The following is a 17249-nucleotide window of genomic DNA, read 5'->3' on the forward strand; positions in this document are numbered from 1 at the left end:
GCAGTTCTACCAGAAGTCCAAGGTAAAGGCACAGGCCGGCGCATACCGCTCATGGAATCCCTCACCATATGAACTCTGACCCCTCAAGTGTACAAGTGAAGAGACACCATGTGTCAGCCAGGGGCGGCGCCAGGGGGGAGCTAGGGGGTGCTGAAGCACCCCCCAGGATTGCCAAAGCACCCCCTAAGCACCCCCAAGAAATATGTGTTTTTTTTTTTTTTTTTCGAAAATTATTATTATTATTTTATTAAATTAGAAATATTATTGATTACATCAATGCATATGTGAAACAAACACATTTTTGACCAAAAACATAAAGCCAACACAGGTGATATGATTAGGCCAATGGTCAGCACCCATTGGATTTTTGACCTACCCATAGGCTAAATTACTTTGTGACACTTGATTGACTTCCTGTTAGCTAGAGCGCCAAATGATTTGCTAACAGCAAGTGAAAAATTGATAGTTTTTTAGTCCTTTAAACGACCACGTGTGGACACTCAATCAAAACCAACTGAAAGCGAGAGGGATTCCTGCACACAATAGGCCTCGTGAGTACAAGTAGCTTACTTATGGGTATCTGTGTTTCATTCAAGCCCTGCTCTGTGGTGTGTGTGTGTGTGTGTGTGTGTGTGTGTGTGTATGTGTGTGTGTGTGGTGTGTGTGTGTGTGTGTGTGTGTGTGGGTGTGTGTGTGTGTGTGTTGTGTGTGTGTGTGTGTGTGTGTGTTGTGTGTGTGATGTGTGTGTGTGGTGTGTGTGTGTGTGTGTGTGTGTGTGTGTGTGTGTGTGTGTGGCACGAGCCATTTGTTGTGCGTGCGTGCGCGAGCGAGCGAGAGAGAGCTCGCCTCGCGCACCAGTGGGTATCTACCGGAGATCGTTGTGGTTAGCCATCTGGGTGCTAGCTAGCCAAGCTAAATGGATATAAGGAGCTTTTTCAACACAAGGTGGAGGGAGAACTCTCTCCTGTCAGACGGAGAGTCTCAGGTAACCTCAACTCAGGTGAAGTAAAGGACTCTCTCAGTGTTTAGATAGTTAACTTTAGTCTAGTTATCTCAGTGGGTCTCAAACGGTTTGTTTTAAAAGGGGAGTGATTTGTAAAATATCTATAAAGAAATAGAAAATCTGTTGACAGTTCTGTTTCATCTGGGTGTTGAGAGATGTATCCATAGATCTCTTAATGTTGCTCTCAAAGTGCACCAGATTGATGCTTTTAACTTAAATATGTAACAACAAATCTTCCCGGGGGAGCTAGCCCCCGGACCCCCCTAGAGGAGGTGAGGTCCGCTCCCCACTTGTAAAAATAGCACTTTACCCCTGCCTATATGCCGTGAGCTGATTATCGAGCCTTCATTGTAACAGTCGCGGGTGCACTGTGTGTGTGTGCGTGGGGAGTGTTGCAGTAGCAAATTCAACTGTAGCGCTGGTGCATTAATGGGAAACCCTAAATGTGTGAGCACCCTCTATGAAACGTCAAGCTACCCCACAGCACCCCCTAGAGAAAATCTCTGGCGCCGCCACTGGTGTCAGCTCCTTTTTAGAATAGTATTTCTTCTCTTCTCTGAGAAATGTTGAGGAATTGAGGGAAAATTGAAGTAACTTGAAAGTTTGATACAGCGTATTTTTGGTATATTCATCTTAATGTCCCCTGATATATAAGAAGTGTGTTTTTATATGTTCATGTGTGTACTTAATTACTTTGTATTTAATAGTAGCAGTTTATATGAACAAGAAGCTGGGGGGACAGAGAGGAAATACCCTTATATAGACATATGCTATCGACAGCAGAGGGTAGAATGTGTGTGTGTGAAAACCTGCTGAAATACCAGATGTTTTTGCTTCAAACTGAGACTGTTTCCGGATCGTCTCGGCTGGCGCGCTACGAAAGCCCCTCGTTTGTAAATGGGCCAATAGATGACCTGTATAGGATGACCATGCACACAGCTCCTCCTGTTGTTTTTACAATATCTCCTGTTGAGAGCTGGTGTTTGCTCTCTTTCCTGCTGCCGTCAAGACGATGAGGTTCTCCCGGCATTTGGACCAGAGCAGGGGGGGGGGGGTGACACCCACCCCTTTGAAAGTGTAATGTATTCTTACCAGTTTATCATTAATAACAGATTATTGTTTAACCCTCGTCCTGGTTGTTTTGAGTTTTCCTTCTTTTAAAGAAAACTCATATAGGATCGGCGCGGAGCAGAGATATCTACTCCAACAATTTGGTGAAACCACGACGTGGTGACGTGCCGACGTCATGAGTAGGTTTTTTTAGAGGAAACACTGGCAGCGGACGGAGGGAGATGCCTGGAATAATCTCTGACAACTAAGGATCCTACAACTGAAAGGTCAAACGGACGCCTGTTTCTATCGAAGGTCTGTAATTGGCTCAAGCTAAATTTTAGAGTTGTCATGGAATATTTCCCAGTGTCATAGTCATTTACGGTAAAGAATGCAATGCATAGTTTAGCATAGGTAGGTAAGTCATAGATAAATAAAGCAACGGTTAAAAGCTTCGTAGATTTTTCAGAATCATACGGCTAAACTCGTTAGCTACAAGTGAAGCAGCGAAGTAGTTTCAGCGTCAGGTATTGAGTCTCTGGCGAATGGAAGGGTATAAGAGTCCCTAGCTTAGTGGAAATATTGAGTTCTCACAGGCTGTACTTCGCTGGTGGAAGTCAAGTGGTAGTATCGAGTCTCCATCCGTGACAAAATTGAATAGCAAATCCAAGGTTCATAGGAGTTGAAGGTGAGCTATATGTGAATCCAAGCGCAGAAACGCCAACTTCAAAAGCCATTGAAATTAACGGATTTCTCATTGTCTTGTTCTGTTGGGTTTAACGCCCATTCTTTTGAAAGAAATATCGCATCTTAAAGCTGAACAGACAGCGTGGAGGATATATTTAGGTGCTTGTGAATAAATCCAATATATTATTGAAGGTAGAATAGCCTTAGTCAGATAAAGAAATACGAAGTCATTCTTCTTTCAAGAAAGCCCCCCTTCTCCTGGAATGCCTGACAGCTCCAGCCGGGGTGTCTGTGAGAGTATCCCCCCCTTTTTTTCCTCTCCTGTTTGCTCTCTTCTTTAATGCCTGAAGAAAAAGGAGTGAATTTAAAACAAGGAGTGAATAATCAACTACTGATCTGAAGTTGGAGTGAATAACATTGAAAATTAATGGATCAATGTGTGATTTGAGGTGGTAGATATTTAAATAAATAAGAAACTATAATTTGTTGTTTTTAGCATAGTTTTTGTGGGATACAGTTACGTCACATTGTGGTTTTTATGAGAAGTTTTGAGAACTGATTGTTACTATTGCATTGCATTGTCAATTTTGTGGTATTTGTCATTAACTGAGAATTTTACTTAATTATATTTCAGAGGAACTTAATTGCATACAGTAACGTGGAGGGAAGGTAAAAAGAGGTTTACTGAGTATATGAAGTACATGCAGGTTAAAGTTTGATTCAAATTGAATATAATAGTGGATTATTCCACCTAGATTACACATAGAAAGAGGAGAATTTGTTAAACATTAGATAACAAACTCACTGTAAGAAATATATATTGTAATGTTATTTAGGAGTTGTATTGATCATACAACAGTGAGATAGGAAACTGAGAGCGCAAACAATTCACCACAATTGTGTTTTTAAGGTTGTGTAACTTTGTCAGTCAGAGGGAAGCTGTTAATGTTTAAACATTACAGAGGTGCTGCACGAGGCTAAAAGCCATCTCACACGGTTTGATAACACATGGAGGTGATTGATGAGAGAAGCTTGTGGACAGCTGCAGGGCCCAGGGAGAGAGAGAGAGAGAGACAGAGAGACAGAGAGAGAGACAAGGAACTATGATCAATAGTTGGAGTAAAGATGTACATGAACAATGAGAGTAGATTAAGTTGTTTTGTTTTTCATGCTTTTCACCAAGGCTCATTTGAGTGGTTATTGTTTTAATGGAGTTTTGTTGTGTGTTATATTGTGTAAAATATAATGTACCCACACACATGTGGTTTATTTGGCACAGTTCATTTTAAAGTCAGGCACCTCATGGCTAGATCTCATCTCTGAGAGTCCATTGGGTTAATGAGTAAGAGGTCCTTTTGTTCTTCAGGCCACATGTTAAGGATGATCAGCATCCAATTTATTTGACCCCTTGAGGTCAAGAGTCATTCTGTTAGACCACAATCTTGTGTAAGACAAATCATTGTTCTTTTGTCACATTTTGAATTACATAAGATGTAATTTAGCTAAATCAATTTATCTATAAATGTTGTAGTTGGAGTTTGGTGTTTGCTAACATTTTTAGGAACGACATAGGCCTAAACTTGGGTCAAATTAAATTACTGTGATCTGATTAGTGTGCTCTGCAGGTTTACTATTGTTCTAACCAAGCAGTGGGATTTTTAAGTACAGTGAGGTTCTTTCATAGTGTGAAATATGCGATGCTGGAAACATGTAGGTGTTGAAAAACTTAGTTTGGGTAAATATGTCACAATGGATGAAACGATTATTAGAGGGAGTTTTTGTAATATCATTAGTAGACATGAATTGTGTTGTTTAGATGGCAGTTAACTACTGACACCAATAGTATGATTAGAAAGAGACAGAGTGGAAATGGTTGGATTTATTTAACCTCAGTGTGCTAGAATTTCTATAGGTAATGCATCCCGAGACCTGGACTCTCTCTCTCTGCCTGTCAGACGGCTAAGACCCCGATCCGCTTGAGCAAACAAAGGCCTATCCCAACCAGGAGACTGCTCCTTCTCAATAGACCAGACAGAGAACCAGAGCTGAACCAACAACAACAATAAGAACTGCATCCAGAACAATCTCCACCTGTGGCATCCAGAACCAAACAGCTTGCTGACAGGCAGAGATCTACTCTCATCAGTCATGAAGTTCCAAGAGCAAAGTGTGGGACATGAGAGCAGAATCCGCCCTCCATAAAGCAGCAGAGAGACTGTAAAGGAGGAGATGAAATGCAAATCAGTACAAAAACCGCGGCATGATGGGGGCTGCAGATGTAGCTGGTCAGATGGCTGCCTCAAAGACTTACAGCAAATGGATTCAACAGCTGATGGATAAAGGGGGAGGAGTCAGAATCAGAGGAGATGGTCGAGCAGAATGTGAGGTGGCCGGGGTCGCGGCTTGAGATAAACCAGAGGAGAGGGGAAGGGAATCAACGGGAATGAGTGAGTTTACACATAAACACACTTATTATAAGCGCACATTTAAAGAACTTGAATTGACTTGATAAATAAGTGAAGATAAAAAGTTGTATTAACCATGAATTAATCAATTGGTAAATTAACAATAGCAGTAAAGAGGAAACTATTAAAGTCAAATGAGAATCATCCTAAAACACACTGAGGGATAAAGGGGGAGACATGACAGAGTAGAACCATATTCTTCAATCTTTTCATCATGTTAACAAATCATTCTTCAAGAGATTTGTATTCACCTGTGAATAAAGTACTGATCTCATTTGTTACAATATTGATCACCATTAAAAGGGTAATTTTAGGAACCACTCTATAAGACAAATCTTTATTTGTATGGATAAGGTTAAAGGGAGAGCTGGTGCCAAGCCAAATATAAAGTATTGATTTCACCATTGTACCATAGTTATTACCATAGGATAAAGTAGGGAGTAATTGTTGCATGTTCGGACACCCGGGGTTCCACACACTGCTAAAGAATTTAACATTGTTTTTAGGTAGACCAGAATTGAAGATAAATGAGTATAATGACCTATGAAAAGCTACACAGGTCCTAGTAATGGTTTGACTCAAGATAATAATTATATGCACACGTTTTTGAAATAGATCTATTAGACATTTTAATATGGATTAGGTGTTAATGAACTGCAGTAGTAGTACAATAAGGAAGTGACATTTTTTGGCCAACACTTTTCAGGGAATGTGGGAAACAGCTGTTCCGATGGAAAGTTAGAGATATCTGGAAAATTATAATTGTAATCTGGAATTAATAAATGATGGCGCTCCATATATACAGATGTTTGTAGACAAAGGATACTGGCCTGTGCTGAAATATCAAAGTCTCTGCAGAGCACGACACATGGCCAAAAAGACTGAGACCAACTGACCTTTGACCCTGACCGACAGTGTATCTTGAGAAGGCACTGTCAATGACTGACTCTGGGGTGTACCTGACCAAACTTGACTTTACAACCTGACAGTGTGAGTGTATGTCTGCATGTGATCAGTGCAACTGCATGATTTAAAACAATGACTAATCAAGCATGCTTTTGGACTAACACATTATTCTGGGGCTCTGTGGGCAACGAGGTTTTTTTTACAATTCCACAAAAATTGGAAAACCGTACAGGTGACCCGTTTCTAATCTACTTGATATTTCACTCAAACAGGAGGTGGCAGTTTGCAGAATGTGAAACTCAAACTAAAACATGAATATTCTGTTTATTTTAGGACTGAATGATGGCGAGAAACACTTAATTTCACTGAAGTGTTTACTGTGGAAATGATGGATGTACATTTGGGAAAAATGTTGGTATTTTCTTATAATCCATTATTACCTGAAGGTTTTCTTCCCATACAGGATTTTGGTTACACATGAGTTCATGTGTAAAAAGGGGGAGTGTAAACTTCACAATGTACATTTTTCATTTAGGGACTGAAAGGAACCTGCTGCCCCAACTCGATTGTTCAATCTGACCATTGATTGACAGTTTTAGAATTGACCTGCTCCATATCTGGGGATAAGATACTGTTTGATGAATGTTGACATGTTTCTAATATTGATTGAGTTATAGCAGGTAACACAGATGCGGAATCAGTGGCCAAGGGGCTACTGTGAGAGATGTAATTCCAGAATGTAATACTGAAGAAGTTGACCTGTGAGTAATGTTTCAACAGGTATAAAAGTAACTGAGGTTTGAAATGTAGAAAGAACATATTACAGTTAAAGCTAAAACATAGTAATGTAATGAGACAGAATTTAATTTAGACAACATCATGTAACTAGCCTGGTAAAGAAGTAAAAGCCATATACTTTATTGTTTAGGTCATTATGGGGATATACGTTTCATCTAAATTTATAAGAGAAAGACATTTGATGACAGTTTGTTGGAATTCTGTATTCATTTTTTCAGCGTGATAATATCTAAGCACTGACAGGTAAAAGCAGTATCTCCAGGAAATCATTCACTTTGTTAGTATCGTGATTTTGGTTGTTTTTGAATCCATAACATTAGTGTGTTTCTTTACCAGAAACATTAGCAGTTCATATTATATTTAGATTGTAAAGGGGATCTCAAGGATTTCATTTAAAAATAAACACAGATGCTTGTCAGAAATTCAGAGCTATTGAAATATGTTATTTAGTTTACCTAAAGATGTTGGGGTTCTTATTTAGTTGGCACAGTCCAAGTATTAAGATTCTGAAGCTGCACTGGCAGATAAGAGGTCTACAATTAATTTAGAAAACCTGTTCACAGACGTCTGTTGTTTTAAGACACCCCACCAACAGGCTCCAAGCGGCCTATGCAGTGGTGGGCCAAAAAGCTGAGGGCCCAGGAGCCCTGAGCGTAGGCTTGAGGGATTTGTATCAGATTTCTCCACACAGGTTGGTGACGCAAAAAGGGGGACGCAGGAGGCTGACACAGCTGAGTTCGTCTGGCTGAAGGTCATCAGGACAAAGTGGCTCAACCCCAGGCTCTCCGGCCCCGACCGAGTGACCAAGCGGATCTCTCATGCCGTCCGCATAGGAGGAAAGGGGGACAGCTCGTACCACGGGAGCCAGTATGCGGCGGGGAAACCACCTGCTAGGACCGGGGATGACATCAGGGCGGACGTGGCCCTCGCAGAGGAGGACTACTCGGAAGCAGCCATCAGCTGCCCTCTCATGGTTCCTTCACTGCCATGGAAAGTGGTGTTCTGTTCCCAAAGATTTCAAGTACTTTGGGTCTCAGTTTCTGATAGATTTATACAATGTTGAGACGGACACAGTAGAAAAGAATGATATATGACATATATATGGGATATGTTTCAAAATGCCTCGTGTAAGTTTATCTCTTGAGAATTAGATAAAAAGGGGGTGTTGAGGGAAAATTGAAGTAACTTGAAAGTTTGAAGTGAAAGTTTGATACAGCGTATTTTTGGTATATTCATCTTAATGTCCCCTGATATATAAGAAGTGTGTTTTTTATATATTCATGTGTGTACTTAATTACTTTGTATTTAATAGTAGCAGTTTATATGAACAAGAAGCTGGAGATATGAGAAGTGGAGGGGACAGAGAGGAAATACCCTTATATAGACATATGCTATCGACAGCAGAGGGTAGAATGTGTGTGTGTGAAACCTGCTGAAATACCAGATGTTTTTGCTTCAAACTGAGACTGTTTCCGGATCATCTCGGCTGGCACGCGCTGATACGCTACGAAAGCCCCTCGTTTGTAAATGGGCCAATAGATGACCTGTATAGGAGGACCATGCACACAGCTCCTCCTGTTGTTTTTACAATATCTCCTGTTGAGAGCTGGTGTTCGCTCTCTTTCCTGCTGCCGTCAAGACGATGAGGTTCTCCCGGCATTTGGACTAGAGTAGGGGGTGGGGGTGACACCCACCCAGAGTTCCCGTTAGAATATTTTTCCGCCGGTCAACATGTCCGTTAAAGTTTAAATCTTCCGGACAAAATGAGAAAAGTGCCGGTAAAAGGTCTTCTTTGTTATTTATTGAGCTTTAACCCTTAAAGGCCGAGCGTGCCGCCCGCGGCAGCGTTCTAAAATGCTTAATAACTTTGTAACCGCTAATCCTATCCATCTGATTTAAAAAGTGAAGTAAAGCGGCTATTCTAGGCTTTTTGCTGGTATCACTATGTCCTTTTCCGGGATTCAGAGGCTCCGACGTGATCGGGGCAACGTTATCACATTTGACAGCCTTGATTCGTCAAGGAGACCCACGTGGCCCCTCTGTCTGAGCCAAACAGCAAAGGTTTTAGACTAAGTCCCACCCCCCTGTGTCCGGATAGGTTTAAAAGGGTAAAGGTCCAGGCAAACCTCTGCCCATGCTACCATCTTCTCGACCAATCAACATAGGTTGCTGTGTATGTTTTTGGCGGCGGGAGATAAACAAAGAGAAACAGAGAGACGAGAGAGTAATACTAAAGAAGAGTAATTCTGCCAGCGTAAGAGAAATAAATACAACACGAGATATCTAGATACAGTCACACACACACACACAAATACACATACATACACACACACACACACACACACATATCCCAAGACAAATTCAAACCAACATGTCAAAACGGCGTTACACTACGGAAGAAGCCGTAGAATTTATTTTGTCTGGCGGACCGCTTAGCGATGCAGCGGTGGATTCCTCAGATTCTGAAGCTGACAACTAGCAAGGAAGAGGAGTATGATCACGGGATTGATCCCTTCGAAGATAAAAAAGTGAGTAACTTTGCTTATTTCTTATTGTTTGTGTTGCATTTATCGGTTGTTGTTTCTGTATAACGCCGAAAATAATTAGTCCTAAGAGTTTTTATAATGGATGGCCATTTGCCGTAATTGTGTCATAAAGTGAAGTCCTGAGCTCAAGATTCACTATCAATAGAGGCTACTATTTATTTCAGTAAAAAAACGTCAAGCAATACCTTTCATTTATTGCCTCATTCCGCTTGCCCTCTTTGGTTGTTTGTTATGAGGTCTAATGTTATTATATTCATTGCATTACAATTCAGTTACTGATTCCATCAACTAGTAATGTTAGCAGAGGGATAAAGTGTGAATCAAATCAAAAGTTGAGACTGTGTTTAGAAAACAGATAGGATGACACTGGAGAAATAAAAGCAATAAAGGAAATAAAATAAATTCAGACATTTATATCTGTATATTTTCCTCCCTTTTATTTTAGTACAGAGGATGAGAGAGGGGATGCACAAGCCACTGTCCCCATCAGTAGGCCTCCTTCAAACCGAGAGGGAAAATAATGCGGCCAGGAGGGTGCAGCATCCAGAAAAAAGGCCAAACCAATGCCAGCCCCCCTGACAGTGAAAGGGAGAGGAAGAGGAAGAGGAAAAAAACATCTCTGACCCCAGAAGAGCCAGGAGCTGTTTGGAACGGACCTGAGGTGCCAGATACTGCCCAACAACTACCACACTTTTGCCCGAAAAGAGCCCCTGGAGTCCAAGGTTTTGTTGGTGTGGAGTATACTCCTGCACAAATATTTAGAAATTGTTTTAACAACCAAGCTGTAAATGTCATCTGCAAGAACACAAACAAAAATGCTGAAAAGGAGCAGGCTAAGGGGGAAAAGTTTGTTTGGGAAAGCCGGTAAAATTCCTCATGTATGTCGGCCTTATGGCACTTCTAAAACTGCTAAAAGTAAGTGACTACTGGAGGAAGGGATCACACCTGAGTGTTCTCTTTCCTGCTCCTGTCATGACAAGAGACAGGTTCATGGCAATCAGCAGAGCTGTACATCTGAGCGACCCAGACCATGATGAATGTGGATACATTTCCTTTGCTCTTTATATATTTTTCTAATATTTTGGTTATAGTTTGAAGATCATTTGCTCTTTGTACTTTTGCACTTTCTATATATTCCTAATACTTTGTTTATAGTTTTAATATAATTTGCACTTTGTTAATTTGCACTTTGAATTTGTTTCACTGTTTGTGTTTGTATTTCAATGTTCAAATGATAATATATATCTCTGAAACAAGTTATTTTTGTTGCAATGTCATCTGTTATGGTTTAATTGTTTACTCTCTCAACCTTTTTTTGACAGAAGAAACATGATCAGTCATTTAAATATGGAAATACATTTCGTTTTAATTATTCCATATTATCCTAGGCGTTTTTCACTGAAAAACGCCTAGGATAATATTGTAATAAATAGCTGTAACTTGCTCAGGGAACATAATATGCAGATGAAATTTAATTTGAAAGCCTAAAACATCTAAATGCAGCTTTGTAAATAATAAAAAAGAAAATCCCTATGTTCCTGGCGGAGTAAACAGTAAAAAAACACAACATTTGTACTGGCGTTTTTGAAAAGTGCTGGTAAATTCAGCCATTATCACACAAAGTTATGGTAAAATGTGGACTTCAAATTAGCCAGACTTGAACTAGAGGTTCTCCTAAATCAAATGAGGTAAGGCACTTGATGCTGACTGCAAGAAAAGGTTAGAACAGGTTAGGAGAAACAAATAAATACAGGAGAGTCAGGCAGGCGAAAATTCCGTCTAGGTCTTTAAGGGTTAAAACAAATTGATATAATTCGATATTAAACAAATTAATTATAGTAGATTAACTACATTATTCAAAAGTGTACAGTAACTTACAATAACACGGGAATAATAAATGGAGTGCTCTCCCTCTCCTGACAGCCCGTCAGTATCATGCAGCTCGCGGATCCAGTAATGAGTGACCCGACAGTAAAACTAAACCTATCTATAACTAGTTTAGGTAGTTTGAGAGGTCATTAAAATAGCTACGTGTGATATTCTAACCTGGTGTGTGTTTTGTTCCGCTCACCGCTGCATGTGATCATGCAGAGCTGCGTGTCGACTCGTCAGCAGCAGCTGATCTCTCTCTCCCGTCAGATTAGACTTCACTCGCGTTTATGTCCATATCGATCAGATCCAGCTAGTTCTTGCTAATGATAGGACTACCTGCTTATTAAAAGACATCTAAACAATAAGCATCGCTATGCAACCGGGTGAGGCCGCAAAGTATAGCGCAGCATTATGCATTTGTTTACATGCCCACTGGAACCCCGAGGCATTACCAACAGATCAACGCACAATCAACCCATACAGGACTTCTCTTTCTCCACATTACGTGTTAGACATTAGAATGGACTATTCTTGTCTGTCACATAAATGGCGCAAGTTGCGCAACTGATGTGGTATTGCGTTAAACGGAAATTATTTTGAACGGACACCTTGACCGGAGAGATTTAGATTTGCCGGTCTTCAGCATATTTTACCGGTCGTAGTCCGGTAATTACCGGCTAACGGGAACTCTGCACCCACCCCTTTGAAAGTGTAATGTATTCTTACCGTTTATCATTAAAACCGATTATTGTTTAACCCTCGTCCTGGTTGTTTTGAGTTTTCCTTCTTTTAAAGCAAACTCATATAGGATCGGCGCGGAGCAGAGATATCTACTCCAACAGAAACAAGGGTATGAAAAGAATAGCCAGAAACAGAGGAAGAGAGGCCCAACGTGACTACGTAAATGCCCTCTCCTAAATATTAAACGAGTAAGAGGTGAAGAAACACAAAGCCAGAAATTGAAATGAAAAGGCACCATCATGCTTCCCCTTAGAATAGGGTGGAAATTATGAAAAGGGGACAGGGGATACTAGTGAAGAGGGACAACAGTGAAAAGGCCCAACGTATCCAACGTACTAGCACTCTCCAAAGAGACAGAAAGTCAAAGTATACGCCGAGAGGCACAACGTGACTACGTAAATGCACTCTCCCGTGTAAATTAGTTCAAGGGAAAGGGGGTGAAAAACTAAAAAAGAAGGAAGTAGAGAGGCCTAAATGCCCTCTCCTAGATTCAGTTAAAGGAAAGAACTGGGGAACAAAAAAGTACAGGAGGAAAGGCCCAACGAGTCAACGTCAACACACTCTCCTAGAATAGTTCAAGGTAAACGAGGTAGGAAGAATATAGTAAGAAACAGAGCTGAAAAGGCGTCCGAGAACGCTTTCCCTCTAGTCCAGGGTGAAAATGTAGGATAAGAAACAGAGATAGAGAGCACAACAACCTATCTCTTCGTCAGATGCACACCCCCGCCTGGATAAGCGACTCTGTACCCCCTCCCCCTCTACCGGACCTTAGATCCGCAGAGGGAGAGGGGAGGGACCAACCCCAAAAGGGGTTTAGGTTTTTTTTTTTGAAACCCGCAGAGATCCAAAAATGGATGAAGAAGTAATGTTTAACTATTAAATAATATTAAATAATATAAATAAATATATAGATCATTTTCACAGTTTGAGCTATATAAATGCAATTGAAATTATGTTCCATCACATTGCACTTTGAACTGTAGATGTTAGCTTCTATGTTTATAGCAGAGGCCTCTTAATTAGCTTTGTAGAGAAAAAGTACTTTTATTTCTCCTTTTTTAAGGCTCATGGAGACGCTCTCGAGGAAGCCATGAAGGGGATACAAGTTGGTCTACTCATAGGCTACGAAGGTGAACGGGATGCCTTTCCTCAGCAGATATTCAATGTGGCAGTTGTGGTCGAGGAGACAATTGTGCTCCACAACCTGAAAGATGTGGCTTGCGGCTTTGCGATGCTTCTTGGACTAATATATTGCTTAAATCTTCAGTATCCTCTGGAAATGAAATATTCATTTGATTTTCTCCAGAGGGTTGTTATGAAGATACAGCCAGACCAAGCCTCTGCCAAAATACATGGACTAAAAAACAAACTAGGTAGATCATCAAAGAGTGTAGAAAGTGAGTTGAATTTGGTGTTGTTCATTTGTATGTTCAAGTATTTTGTGCCTCTACAGTGACATGTTTTTAAAAAATTAATTAGGGCTGTCAAGTTAACGCGTTAATAACGCGTTAACGCAAAAACAAATTGACGCCACTAATTATTTTAACGCGATTAACGCATGTGTATTTTTTTTCCTCGGCCGCCCCGTAGTTTCAGAGCGCATCGAGTTTAAAATACCATCTACAAGCTGATGCTGACAGCCCCGCTCCTGCTGCCCGCTTGTGGCAGACCACACTTCCACGCTCACCGGCAGGCACCGACTGGCTATTGGGAGGACCGGGAGAGTGTGTGTATGTGTGGCCCGAGGGAGAGACCTTACGTGTATTGTTGTTGTTAGTATCTGGTGCTAGCTAGCTGCGCTAACGGATATAAGGATCTGTTTAAATGAAAACAGAGGAGCGACATTTCGCCACAACTGCGCCGAGCACTTGACTTTATGCAGGAAGCCAGACAGTGGGACATTGTACGAGAAGTCAGCACACTCAGCACGGATAGTGCGCAGCGTCCAGGCAGCTCCCGTTCGAGCATATGCCTTGTTACACACACACACACACACACACACACACACACACACACACACACACACACACACACACACACACACACACACACACACACACACACACACACACACACACACACACACACACACACACATTATTGTATGAGAGGTACCAGGTTGAATTGAGGCGAATATTTGTAATGTTCAGAGGTTGTTGTGTTTTGTTAACTGTGATGGTTATTCTCGTGTCCAGGAAAGAGAAGCTTAAAAAGGAGACTAAATGGAGTCTCTGAGATGTTTTCAAATTGGTACTTTAATTAATAAAAAGCGTGGTAAAGTCACAAACAGGATATTGTCCGACAGAAAAGCAGCTGCCTCTGGCCCTCGCTAGCAGAGAAAAGAGGCCGAACCGCTCAGGTGCAGCTGTTATATATCCTCTGCTGGCTCCTCCCTGCGGGCCGGCCCTCCACATCTTAATGTCCGTTGTTACGTTAAACAGAGGATTCAGGCATTGTACATTCAATATATACTTAAACACGCCTCTTCTCCTCATATTGTCTTTCATCACTTTTCCTTTAACACATTCTAAACGTTGTAGTTAATATTCTAAAAAATACTGAAAATACTTCACGGCTGGTTTGGTTTCTGGTCATTCCGGATGTTGTCACATCTTACCCACGTCTGTAAACAATAACTTTATTCAAATAAACTATACCTTCATTTAATATTCAGCAATAATAAATTATTATTGCTGAATATTAAATGAAGGTATAGTTTATTTGAATAAAGTTATGGGTTATTGGACTCAGGATTAATTCATTTGGATTCTCGCTGTATGAAGAAATTAAAGGACGGCGCAAGTGGAAACAATTCACAAAGGGATTAAACTGTTTAAAACACATGCTCAAAGTAAGCCGAATTTTGCCGATGTGTTTATGTGGATTCAAAAGTCGTAAATAATCTACAAAATGGAGGAGACCGATCTGATCGGAGCAACTGTGACAAATAATCCAACTGAAACCGGCATGGACAATGACTATGTTTTTAAAAATGCGCTTATCCAGAAAAGCCTGGTTTGGACACTTTACGGGCAGAAGAAACATTTATATTAAAGAAAGAATTATACATTTCTGTCTTTTTATGCCTTTAATAGCTACTAACTTGAATTGTTATTCAAATTAATTAATACATTATTTGTTATATTTTATTGTAATGTAGAGACAAGGCTTTTAGTGACAATCATGTATTGCGTTACAATTATATTAGGGCTGGGACTCGATTAAAAAAATTAATCTAATTAATTAGAGGCTTTGTAATTAATTAATCGAAATTAATCGCATTTTTAATCGCATATAAATATTTGACCTGAGAACAGTGAGAAGCAATTTTTTTCACATGGATTTTAGTATACCATTAGGCGCATTCACACCGCAATACTTTTCCCACAAAGGTTCATGAGAACTTAGTTCATGAGAACAAATGAAGCCGCTGACGTCACTTCTTCTTCTTCTGCTTTGGGTTTACTGGCAGGCCGCAAACCACTTCACGGCGTATACTGCCGCCCAAAGTCCCCGGCCGGAAGTCCCCGGAGTTGGGGACTGGCTTCAGTAGAAGCTGCTGGGACTCCCAGCAGCTTCTACTGAAGCCTTCCGAGTAAATCGCCAGAACGCCGACACCTCCTCATCTCCACCGCTCCCATGTTTATTTTGTGTTGCCATAAGTTAGTCTCTCTGCGTTTCTGCGCTGGGCTAATGCTAATGCTAATAATGCTAATGCGAGGATAATAAAATGGCGGCTTCACCAAACTTTTTGGGAGTTTTACGGGGCGTGGTTTGCAATCCGCCCAGCCAATCAGAAATATAGCTCTTTTCTCACAAGAGAGCCGTACGAAAGTCCCTGCTCTCTAGCAGCTCTCTGCTCTCTAGCAGGGACTTTCGTGGGGGTAAAAAGGTTCTCATGAACTAATTTTAGTACCGGCTCTTTTTGGTGTGAACCATAGACTGTATGGTGTGAACGCGATAAAAGAGGCTAACGTCCACGCTAGCTTCCACGCTAGCTGCTATATGTTTTGCATTGAGGTGATACTTGAGGCTTGATGTGCTGCGGTGATATGCGAATTCCTTTTTGCATAATTTGCACACAACCGGGCTCTTATCAACGCTTCTATCCGTCCGTTTTTTAAAACAACATTTCCCACTGTTGTTCACTGTGGTTTGTTGTTGTCTGAAGTCATGAACGTTAGTTGGTGCTCCAGTATAATCGGTACGCCTGAAACTCATCCAGTGAGAAACGTTCCGCGGTGCAAAAATAAGTGCGATTAAAATGCGTTAATTTTTTTAACGCGTTAATTTTTGTGTAATTAATTAATCTTAATTAACGCGTTAAAGTCCCGGCCCTAATAATAATACTTCTATAGTTGCAGTGTTAAAATCAGTAGGTTTCGGTGTGCATCACTCCATGTCATTTCGCTACTAAATTAACCTCTATAAGAAATGGTAAACTAGCCACATGCTAACCGGAGATGAAGGATTTTCAGAATAAAAGCTTAACTGGTTGTGCACAATAATTTTCTGGTTTTTCAGTATAAAACAGCATTTAAACTGAAGGTACATTTAAGGCGAGACACCCCAGGTGAATAGGGTACATTTTTTAACTTAAAGGTATCAGCTAGAAATGTCTCCAGTTAATTACTTACAATAAGGCAATTGTCTTTTATATTACAAGTTTTCTGAAATAGCATGTTTAAATATGCAAATTACCCATTATCTCATTAAATATGCACATATTTTAACACATTTCAGGAATCGAAATCTGAACTTTGGATATAGCCAGATTCAAAATTCTTGTTTCATTTTGTAGTCATATTAGTATCTAAGGCTTTTACAGAAGGGATATTGGATATCTCTTTTTATCACTCCATAAATCAGAAAATACTGTCAACAGCCCTAAAATATCCATTTTCGCCATGTTTTTAGGTATACAATGTTGTATAATTCAGGCTATGAATTATATATGAACAAACCCTTCTGTAAAAGCCTTCATAATATTGATAGGAATATAACTGGAAGGTTTGGTGTATGTATGTGCTACTGAAGTTGACATTTCGAACTCAGAGTAGGAGAAAAAACTAATTTTGAGAAAACGACCTTTAAAGATTGCAGTGAGGCGCTAGCTAAACCCTCCTGTTCTTTGGATGACAGCTTGCACATCGACGCACTCCGTGAAGGTATTTCATGTTC

The sequence above is a fragment of the Gymnodraco acuticeps genome, unplaced genomic scaffold (assembly GCF_902827175.1).
Source record: "Gymnodraco acuticeps unplaced genomic scaffold, fGymAcu1.1, whole genome shotgun sequence".
NCBI classification, from domain to species: domain Eukaryota; kingdom Metazoa; phylum Chordata; class Actinopteri; order Perciformes; family Bathydraconidae; genus Gymnodraco; species Gymnodraco acuticeps.